At 38.8% G+C, this 9,058-nt stretch overlaps 1 long non-coding RNA gene across 2 annotated transcripts in view; it reads left to right on the top strand.

Annotated features, from left to right (window-relative positions):
- Positions 1-186: 186 nt before the first annotated feature.
- The window catches only part of LOC122904565, a 29,633-nt gene continuing 20,761 nt past the window's right edge, over positions 187-9,058 (top strand). For both annotated transcript variants that reach the window (XR_006384230.1, XR_006384229.1), the window contains exons 1-2: positions 187-449; positions 5,791-5,908. This is a non-coding gene — a long non-coding RNA (uncharacterized LOC122904565). The remainder of the gene's footprint in view (positions 450-5,790; positions 5,909-9,058) is intronic.

Below are 9,058 nucleotides of genomic sequence, written 5' to 3'. Positions count from 1 at the left end.
GAAATGCAGTTCCGGCGCGCGCGGCTGTCTCGGGGCGGGAGCCGGCTGTTCTGGGGACGCAGACGCCCCTCCTGCCCCATCGCTTGGCCCTCAGTCGGCCGCCCGGGACCCCATGGCCGCTGCCTCTGCCCGGCGGCCAGTGCGGAGAAAACCGCAGACTTCTGGGTGGGCGTGGGGTGGGCGGAAGCTTCCCTTTCCACAGTTCTATGGAGGTGACCTCAGTCACTCCTAACGGAGCCCAGGTTCTGGAAGGGGAACCCCTGGGTCCCGGCCTGACCGGATCTTGTAACCAGGCAGCAAGCGCGGCTCGTGAGAGATTCCAGAAGTCGCCTGAGAACTTGGTGCCAACTGTAGCTCCCGCTTGAAAGGCCAGACCGTGTTATTAGGAATGCTGAGAGCCGAGTTGGGCACTCCAGCGTTCCACGGAAGGATAGACAGTGGCTTCAGAGGTAATTCCACCTCCTGCTGTTTGTTTTCAGGGTCGAGACAGCCGGAGGAAACGAAGGGAAGAGGAAACATTCGTGGATGTGAACACGTTCTCGGGCGCGGCCTCACTTCCAAAGTGGGTCGAGGAGGCGAACTCCCGGCATCCCCTACAGAGGGGACGTCCCCTTTACTGTTAGCCTCAACCACAGACTTAACCTGCCGTACACATGGGAGCAGAAAGGAAAACTTTGGTGCCTGGGCGTTAGAAGCAATTTGAGGGCTCTGTTTTAAAACTGTAAAAAAAAACAAAAAACAAAAAACTTTGGAATAACTAGGCATATTTGGGTGGGGAGGTAGGTAAAAGAAACCTTTTTCTTTCTGTGTGAAAATCTAGAGATACCTAGATAGATGACGGCTTGTACCAGGTGGAAGTGCCCACCTACAAAGGCCAAATTAAATTAAGAATAAAAATCCTGGACAAGTATTGGAAGTCTGTAAAATCAGTGCTGAATTATTGAGGATGCAGAGGTGAATTGGACAACGTCTTTTGGGAAAAAGTTTATAATTTAATAAGGAGAAAAGACAGGAAGAGAACGTGACTTGTGGAGAGAGCAAGAATAGAGTTTTGTTATTGAAGAAGAGTGAATGCATTAAGTAGTCTGGTTTGACAAGAAAATAATGCTACTGTAGAAGGGTGTGGTGAGAGATAAGCCCGAAAGATGTGGTTAAAGATATTATGAAAGGCCTTAAGTGCTCAGCTGGTTCTGAGCATAATTGAACAGAGGAAGAGCCTCGGTAAATATGAATCTGTGGCATTGGAGCAGATATCTATCTGCAGAGGAAAAAACCATTACCTGGCGTTTTACACAAAAATAAACTCCATTTAAATAAAGATGTAATAACAAAATATATTCCAATAAGAAAATATAGTAGTACGTGTTCGTGACATTGGTGGTTGGAAGGATTTTATAAAGCATTGTGTAAAAAGATGTAGATGTTATTGGAGAAATATAATAGATTTGACAGTGCTATAGTTTTGAAACTTCTGTATAACTTTAAGAAAGTAAAAGATACGGCACAAACTTGGAAAATATATTTACAAAATACAGAATTTTAAAAGTTTATTTCTAGAATATACAAAGGACTTACTAAGAAAGGACAACATCCCAAAATAAAACTAGGCAAAGACTATGAAAAGACAAACCAGACCTTCAATAGTCATCACATCCATCAGACTGACAAAAATGTAAACCTTGAAAATAATAATTGAAGTATGTAGAAAATGAGAATTCCTTAACACTGCTAGTAGAATTGTAACTTATTACAACTATTATTGAAAGCAGTTAGAGAATATCTGGTAAAGGTGAAGATGCATGTATTCTTGAGGCACCTGGGTGGCTCAGTTGTAAAACATCTGCCTTTAGCTCAGGTCATGATATTGGGGTCCTGGAATTGAGCCCTCTGCCCTGTGCCTGGCTCCTTGCTCAGGTGGGGGCCTGCTTCTCCCTCTTCCTCTGCTGCCTCCTTTCCACACACCGCTCTTTCTTTCTTGCTCTCAAATAAATAAATAAAATCTTCTTAAAAATGCACATATTTTCTAAGACAGCACTTTTCAGACATACACATATACCCTAGGGAAATGTTTGGATGTGTGAACAAAGAAATAGACATAAGTATGTTATTTGTAGCATTTTTTGGGTAATAGTGAAATCTTAAATGCAATCTAAATGACCAAAATAACCTATAAGAATTGGTAATAAATTGAAGAATTGATAGATTATTAGAAAGCATGAAAATGAATGAATTCGAGTTGCTTATGAACAAATATAAATCTGTATTGTTAAGAGAGAACAGAGATAAGTTATACTTGGGTCTAGAGGATAATGTCAACCACCTGAACTAGAAACTCTCCACACATTTTCAAAAAGATATTATGTACAACCAGTGCAAATATAATTATATGTGATTCAAGCCTTTAGCAATATCAGGAGACAGAGGGTACCACAAACATCCAATTATTAGAAAATTGAATTTTGAAAAGCATCCTCCAGGGCGCCTGGGTGGCTCAGTGGGTTAAAGCCTCTGCCTTTGGCTCAGGTCATGATCCCAGGGTCCTGGGATCGAGCCCCACATCGGGCTCTCTGCTCGGTGGGAGCCAGCTTCCCTCCATCTCTCTCTGCCTGCTTCTCTGCCTACTTGTGATCTCTGTCTGTCAAATAAATAAATAAAAGATCTTAAAAAAATAAAATAAAATAAAAAGTATCCTCCACTCCTGCAAGACATCTAGATACTGAGAGTGGAAGAGGCAGGGCTTCAGAGAATGTTTGGAAAATAAAAACGGAGTGGATGATTAAGCAAAGCATAGGCAAAATCAAACCTTGAAAGAAGATATCAAACATTAAGTACCAACATACTGAACACAGCCTGGGTCTTGGTAAGTTATAGCACTGGCTGTCAAGATGGAACTTAAAAATAAGAGACCAAAAGTGGAAGCTTCAGAAAGCTTTACTTTTGAGGAAGAATCAGCTACACTGACAAGTGGGTAGTGTCCCTTAAAGACATGGCAATGAAAGGAAAGAAAGAAGGGAGGAAATGAAGGATTCTACAGAAACAGAAGAAATAAATCATGCCAGTCAACCCACCTCACCCCTACCTACATAAAACTGTCACAACAAAAACATTATTTGTTAAAGGAATTGTACTTCACTATACTGATAGAATAAAATACTTTTCACATAGGAAATCGTCCACAAAAGACTTATTTTAAAAAAGCAGACCAACACAATGCAAAACTATTCTAAAACGAAACAAAAAAGGTAAAATGAAATTAAAATTATCCCTCAAAACACACAAAACTGTAAGACCAAGCTCCAAACTAAAATATTCTCAAACACGCATTAGATATATGCGTATATGTGTATGTAGTTCACAACCTAAGAACAGCAGTGGGCAGAAACAGGAAGGAAAGCCACAAGAGTTGATCTAAGCAGGAAAAATTTGAAGGAAAAGACAAAACTGTCTCACAAGTGAGGAACAAATTACCACTAAGGCAGGAAAGATTCAAGTAGAATTTTAATAGATATCGGTGAAGAAAAGAAGGAAACAACTAAAGGAATGAAAATGACATGAACAGGTCTGAGAAAAAATGCTTAAAATGGAAGGCAAAGAAGATTCAACATATGTATTATTGGAGTTCTGGCAGAAGAAGAAAACAAAGCAATGGAACAAAAGCAGTATTCATCACTACAATCCAAAAGACTTTCCGTAAATAAGAGAAAAATGGTAAAATTGAAATTAACAACTCTGGGACTTATCCTAGTAAAACTATTGGATGTCAAGGAAAATGAAGAAATCATGAAGGCCCCTGGGCAAAATAACCAGTTTACTAATGTGGATAAGAATATCAACATGACCTCACACTTTTCAAGAGCAACATAAAAATCAGTGTAATAAATAATGGAGCATTATTTTAAGAAAAAAATCACATCAATTCTTAGTCAGATTTCTGTATGCAGCTGAAGTATGAGGGCTATAGAAACACATAACTGTTCTCAAATACCTTTCTTGGAAAACCATTTAGAAGATGAATTGCATCTAAACAAAAGATGACTTGGAAAATATATCAAAATAACTGATGGTGAGCATTTAACATATTTAATTGTAGTGCTAATACTAAAATAAGAGTAGGGGCATGGGTCAAAGAGTAGAATATAAACATATATTCTGCCCAACAGGAAGAATGCAAGTCAAAAAATGAGGGGAAGTGGGAGAGAGGAAAGGAAAACTAAAATAAAATCACCATGTATAGGTATTGGTGGGAGTCAAAAGGTGCCATTTAAATCTCACCAACCAGATAGAAAAAGTTAAGAAAAGAACAAAGGGCATGATAAAAGTTGTATAATTAATTATACCTATGCACATAGATACAAGGTAGATAAATCCTAGCTGGAAAAGAGAAAGTAGTGGATTTTTTTTTGTAGTTATATAGGCTGAAGAAAAAAAAATTGGAAAATATAAAATACATGTTTGGATGTCCCCGTGGGACATGTGCTGAATTCTGGGATGGTACCAGAAACTGAGGAAGATTGAGTGGGAAAGGCAAAGTGAAATATTCACTTGTTTTGTAGAGCTTTGGAAACAAACTTCCATCAGAGGGAGGGAGCCTTCAGCGAACCCATAATAGATGCTTCAGGGCATTTACCACATTTTTAACCTGTGAAAGATGGGCACTAAGTTTAAAATCTGCCAAAGGTAGATCTTTCAGGGCTGAGAAAGAAAGAGAATATGCAGGGTATCAATCAAAAGCCCAAGAGAATGAGGGCACCTGGGTGGCTCATTTGGTTGAGGACTGAATTAATTTTGGCTCAGATCCTGTTCTCAAGGTCCTGAGATATAGCCCTGCATTGGGCTCCATGCTCAGCATGGAGCCCGCTTGGGATTCTCTCTCTCCCTCTCCCTCTCCCCCTTCCTCTGCTTTTATGCCCCACCCCCTCTCAAAAATTACTTACTTACTTACTTAATAAGCCCAAGGGGAACAATCATGAAGAATGGGGATGAACCAGAGATGGACTAAATGTTATTAAATTAGCAATCCAGCATAAGATCTGATTGGATTGACTATCTTTTCATTCTTTCTGACAAAGAAAAGAGAAAATCATTGCTAATGGAAGATATTATCTGTAGCCTCTACAGTTAATAAATGCAATGTCCCATATACAATAAAATTTTTTAAAAATATGAAGAAGCAGAAATACATAATAGTAATACAAAAAGAAAAGTAAAATCAAAGACCCATAGATGATCCTGATATTGCAATTAGAAGACAAAGCTTTTATTTTATATAAAATATGATTAACTTTAAATAAAATGGGGAAAAATATAGGCAAAATGGGTGAAAAGTTTTCAGCAGAAAATTAGAATCTATAGAAAAGAATTTTTAATTATTTTGCCTAAAGAATAATGTCTCTTTGTTTCATTTTGTTTTAAAGATTTTATTTATTTATTTGATAGAGAGCACAAGCATGGGGAATGGGAGAGGGAAAAGCAAGTTCCCCGCTGAGCAGGGAGCCCTACACAGGTCTTAATCCCAGGACTCCAGGATCATGACCTGAGCTGAAGGCAGACACCCAACAGACCGAACCACCCAGGTGCCCCTACTTGTTTTGTAAAACAATTTTAACTGCAAGACATAACATCAACAATGGATCTTGTTTTATTAGTATGTGTGTTCCTAAGACTGTAAGCACTGTAAGTAATCTAACAAAAACAGCTAAACAAAAGCCTTGGTAAGTTTAATACATATAATATAAAGCAAAAATCAAAAGTAGGCACCTAGAGTAAAATTGAATTTTTCTTCAAAATCAGGAAGACAGCACAACAGAAATCACCACTGGATTGTCAAAGAATAAAACAGACCACTGGAGCTAACACCCAAATAAACAAAACAGAAGTAAAACTGATACCTTGTCCTTCCCACATGCTGGTATGTATGTATTTACTTTTTCCCCCACTGTATTTGTATTTAGATGTGATAAGTAAAATCTCCAAAATTATCTTTTTCCCTCAGATCTGCTTAGGGATGGTTTGAAATGATAATGTTTATTATTAGTAACATGTTTTTCTTAAACATTTATAATAGCATTATCCCATCTAACTGGGCCGAGGATATATTTTTGTCCACCTCAGAAAGGGACAACCCTTTGTTCACTTCTAAGCTTATATGTATTAGGTAACTTGATATTCCACCCTAATTTTACATCATTTACTTACAAAATAAAATTCATGTCTGAGTTTCTCAAACCAGTTTTTTCTTAAGAGTCAGAGCAGGTGTTGCTATTAGCCAGTTTTATATACTTTATTGCCTCTAGAGAAAATCACCAACAATATTTGACAACACATACCTGTGGATCATTTGTTGTTACAAGTACCACTGACTCACTAAAACTAGGTGCTGCTCATCTAAATGCTATAACATAGGTCTCCAGTCATCAACTACCTGCAGATCCCGTGTGAATTATCTCTCAGTAGTAGGGTGTCTGGCTGCACCCTAGAATTTGCCTAGCCTCTTCTGAACTACCTTGTTTTAACACTCCCCCTCTTCTACTGTTCTTCTTACACCTTGACATCCGGAAAAGTAGTGGTGGTATAGAAAGAAATACTCCAGCACTAGTCTCGGTAGGACTGGGAAGTGGCTAACAGCAGTCTCATTATAACTGCACTGGTCTCACTCTTTAGTCCAAAGAGTTTTTGAGGAGATCTCAGATGGCTTATCTTTCAAAGGGGAGAGCAACCCACTTAGTGAGGCCCCACTAAAGAACTCAACAAGCCACTAGAAGAAGAAGGGGAGGGGAAGAAAGACGAGGAGGGAATAACAGGATCAAGTTAGGAGTATTATCAGTGTGACGTACATCCAGAAGTTGAATCCAGTCACTCCTTAGGCATCTGTTTACTTTTAGTGAAACCAGTAAGTTCAGTAGAACAGGATATACATCTCTGGGGGCAGGCAATGGTTTATTATTCACAAAAGAAAGGGCTCTTCTCTAGTATCTTTCTAAGTAGGGTTCCACTGGAAACAGGATCCACAGACTTAGAACCACCAACCAGAGGAACAACTATGGCCTTCTTTAGCTAAACCCTGTACTAGATAGTTTTTGGTTTAGTGGAGGGTAGAGGGAAGCTGACAGGAGCAAACCTCAAGAGTTTTCTTTTATGACCCTGCTGGGAAGGAGAAATAAACCATCCTAGGGCTTAGTAAGATGACAGCATCAGAGTGAACAGAATTTAGCTACAGTCTCTATCTCTCTTATGAAAGTGTATAGGAATGTTTGAAACCAAGTGTTTGTGCACTAAAGTAAAGAAGAGGAATTTCTTTGCAAGTCCTTCGAGTCATTGTGATATCCTCTAGATGGCAGGAAATTAATGTAGCTTGCCAAGAACTCAGTGGGAACACATGTATGAGAACAAAAAGTTTAAAAGTGGTTGAAAAGGGAAAAACTGAATTAATTTTAACTTGAAAATGTATGTTTGGACACCTGGGTGGCTTAGTCGGTTAAGCCACTGCCTTTAGCTCAGATCATGATCCCGGGGTCCTGGGATAGAGTCCTGTATCGGACTCCTTGCTCAGCAGGGAGCCTGCTTCTCTCTCTGCCTCTGCCTGCATTTGCACTCTGTCTCTCTCTCTCTCTCTGACAAATTAAAAAAAAAAATGTGTGTTTACTATAAAAATTTTAAAAAGATTTTAAATGAGCTAGCCTTCCCACATGGAATTTTTTTTTTTTTTTTTTTTTTTTTTTAAGCATGAGACTAAGGGTGTGTGGTTGGCTCAGTTGGTGGAGCATGCAACTCTCAATTTTGGGGTTGTGAGTTTAAGCCATATTTTGGTGTAGCAATTACTTAAAGTCTTTTTTTTTTTAAAGATTTTATTCATTTATTTGACAGAGAGAAATCACAAGTAGACAGAGAGGCAGGCAGAGAGAGAGAGAGGGAAGCAGGCTCCCTGCTGAGCAGAGAGCCCGATGCGGGACTCGATCCCAGGACCCCGAGATCATGACCCGAGCCGAAGGCAGCGGCTTAACCCACTGAGCCAAAGAAAAAAAAAGCATAAGACTAGAATTAAAACTTCAAAAATAAGGTAAAGAGTTGTCCCCAATCCATCCCACCCTATTTCCATGCTTTCTAAGAAAAATAGATTCTGGAAGAGATCCTTTGTTTTGCTAAGGGAGAGGGGTCGTTATGGATTTAGAGAAACCCCAAAGGAGGCCAGAAATGGGACATAATGAGGGATGAGGGAGAAAAAGAGGAAGGGAAGGGAGGTAAAGAGAAAGGAGGAGGGGAAAGAGGGGGTAATGGAGACAGGAATAAGACAACAAACAAAAGAGAAAGACTCTTCAAAGGTACATTGTGGTTTTGCTGTGTGATATGCAATTTTTGTCCTTTTTACCACTTCTAAGTGGAATCTTTACTAGAAGTCTACATTATTTATTAATGTTTTATTGTCTGTTTTGTGTGTCTGTGCCAGATGAGAAATTTATCTTAACACAGCAACTGAATGAGAGCTGAGTTAGCTAAAGGAGGCCCAGTTACATCTCTGAATCTGTATAAAGCATTATGTAGCAAAAGGCTTAGTAAAGCTGAGGTAAAAAATGTAACTCACGGTATGTACTATGGTGCACAGACCTGTATCCCTGAAACAAACAATACATTATATGTTAATTTTAAAAAGGGCGGGATATAAGACTCAACCTAAAAGAGCTCCCAATGGCCAAGTCTAGAACAATTTGAAAAACAAAATAAATAAGGTAGCATTGATTTAAAATCCAAAACGTAAAATAAATATCCATGAGATCATGAAAAAAAAATTGTAGCTCACAATCTTCCCCAGAAATCCCAGAAATCCTCCATTGATTCTAAACAGACCTCTTCTTGACTATTGGAGAATATTTCCATGGCTTACATCAGAGACAAAAACTGGACAAGCAAAGAGGTTTATTTTGTTCTGACTATTGCAATTTGGAGTGTAACCCAAATTTGAATATCCGTGTCTCAGTGGTGGCTTTGTCTTAGATATTTGTGGAAAGGAATGAACACATGGCATTTAGGAGGTTTACAGTAGGTGTTGTTTGCAAGCAGAAAC

The sequence above is a fragment of the Neovison vison genome, chromosome 4 (genome assembly GCF_020171115.1).
Source record: "Neovison vison isolate M4711 chromosome 4, ASM_NN_V1, whole genome shotgun sequence".
NCBI classification, from domain to species: domain Eukaryota; kingdom Metazoa; phylum Chordata; class Mammalia; order Carnivora; family Mustelidae; genus Neogale; species Neogale vison.
This window is presented reverse-complemented; position numbering and strand designations above follow the sequence as displayed.